Source organism: Buceros rhinoceros, unplaced genomic scaffold (genome assembly GCF_000710305.1).
Source record: "Buceros rhinoceros silvestris isolate BGI_N320 unplaced genomic scaffold, ASM71030v1 scaffold26804, whole genome shotgun sequence".
NCBI lineage: Eukaryota > Metazoa > Chordata > Aves > Bucerotiformes > Bucerotidae > Buceros > Buceros rhinoceros.
The window spans coordinates 25794-28220 of record NW_010410455.1 but is presented as its reverse complement, the minus strand read 5'-3'; positions in this window follow the sequence as shown (position 1 = coordinate 28220).

The window sequence follows — 2427 nt, the reverse complement described above, 5'->3', positions numbered from 1 at the left end:
AAAAAAAAAAAAAAAAAAAAAAAATGCGTGATCAGAATGGTATTCTTATAGTTTGGAATAAATGTCAATGTCGAGGACTATCTTTGCATTATCTGCGCAACCCGGGATTCAGAACGGACCCCCTTGTAGTAGAAGTTGCTAATAATTAAAGACAGTAGTTATCAGAAGTTACCAAACAGGAATTATTCTGCTTTCTGACTGGAGAAACATTATCAAAAGTGACTGTATGAGAGATGTAAAGAATTGCCTTCTCTTCTGTTGGCAATGGAGGATATAAACACAGGCCAAATATTTAGCTTTATAGAAAAAATGTTTTTAAATGAAAAAAAGACATTGAAATAGTTGTGAAATATGTTAAGCAAATTCAGTCTTTAATAATCAGAGGATCGTTGTTTTGTATCTGATTTTTTTGGCATGCCCGTAACAAGAAAGTGGGCTAGAACCCAGAAGTTCACTTAAAGGAGAAGAAAGCTTTTGTAAACTGCCATAAAGGCCCCCAATATTCCAGGTTTTACTGCTGCTTTTATTACTGTTTCTTTTAGACGTCTCTAGTTCATTCCTGTAACTTTTCAGGAATACAATGCAGTTCATGTGTCTTAAAGCTGGCTGAGAAGAGCTGTCCAGAAAAGCCGTCAGTGTCAAACGTTTATCATCAGTGTTGAGTCTGCCCATTTACAAGTCTTGTCAATACAGTTTCTGCCCTTTTGCTGACAACATTTATGCTTTAAGACAACATGAAGATGAGCTACTCTGCAGTAATGACTAAAAGTCTCCAAAGGAAAAGTTCTTCTGTTTTATTAAACAGTGATGTTCACAGCTGGGATAGGTTTGGTTTGTTTTTTGGGTGGGGTTTTTTTGGTTTTTTTTAATGAATAGAGGTGTAATCTACATTTTTATGAAACTATTTTAAAAGCAGGTCTGTATTGTAAGAGCACTTAAGAAAATGTGTTATCTGTCGGTGTCTTAAGGAATTAGTTCAAATGCAGATATGCCGTAACTGTTTTAGGTATTCTCATATATTTTTGTTTGAAGCATATATGTATATTTCTTAGAGATAATATAAATTAAAAATTAAAAAAATAACAAAATGACAAGACCTTATCTTCTGCATTTCATTTTATAGATCATCGAAAAATAATAATCTGCACCCAAAATACCATAATCTAAATCTAAATGCTCTGTTAATTCATGACAAAGTTTTAAATAAATAAATAACCTCACAATTATGCTGAGATTTCACTTCCTGGATTGAAAAATTGAATTGCAGGCTCACAGCTCCCTTGAGTGTTTGGAAAGAGAATAACAGCTCTTAATAACAGAGCACTTCCCTGTGAGTGGTGGACGTTCATGTCATTACCATTTTTTCTGGCAAATTTTCAACCACCAGCAGCAAAAGTTTTCACTGATTGCCTCCTACTGTAAGGCAGTAATAATGCCGCTGATACTTCCATGAACTGCAGGAATTGGAGAAAAGGAGGGGAGCTAGAGATGCGAAATGTGGATAAAACACAATTCAGGCTGAGCTGTTTCATATGTCTCTACACAAAGTCTAGCAGGCAAATTTTTACACATCTGCATTAAATACAGAAAATAGGTTTTACAGTGCGACAGTGGAGAATACAAAATAAAAATCAGGGAAGATGCTGTAAAGTTGTCTGCTCCATAAGAAAGTGAGAAGTTGCCACGTGCACCCTTTCTCTGAAAATCAGACTGCTCTTCTATGACTTAGGTAGAGGCACCACTGTTACTGATCAAGAAGAACTAGACATTGTGCAGTTCTCCCAAACTGTTATGTTACCATTTGGCCAAAAGTTACCATTTTGTTGCAATCCACTGATGGTGAGGAGGGGGAAGAGCTATTTATGAGAAATACTGGCACCAATTTCAGTTAAATGTATTTGCCCTATGAAGATGACTTAAACACAGGAAATAGATGGGAGTGTTTGTGGTCATTAGCATCAGAATTGCACTGAGCTGTCATAAAGTGATCTCCGATGTCTGACTGTCTTTTTGTAATTGACAGGAAGACTGGTGTTCATTTTGATGGTGCAGAATCAAGTGCAGCTGGAGGAAAGGAAAGAGGGAGGCTTGAGCTAAAGTAGTAATGTAAGGCAGGAGTTTGTGCATATTCAAATCTCTGTCGTAAATCAACAGTTAATTGGTTTTCATTCATTTTCATGACTTGGGATCCTGAAAATTTAGTACTTTAAGGAAGCAGCACAGTGATCTAAATCTTATCTTAATGTAGGAAATGCATTGTGATACTGATGTCCTTTTGACTAAGATAATGAATTTAAGCTTATTTGTCTTTACCTTTAAGGATCCTTTAATCTTAAGTATGCTGAACAATATCTGCAGGTAAGAATGTCTTGTGTTTTGGGGTTTTTTTGGGGGGGGGGGGTTTGGGAAACAATAACATTACGTTTC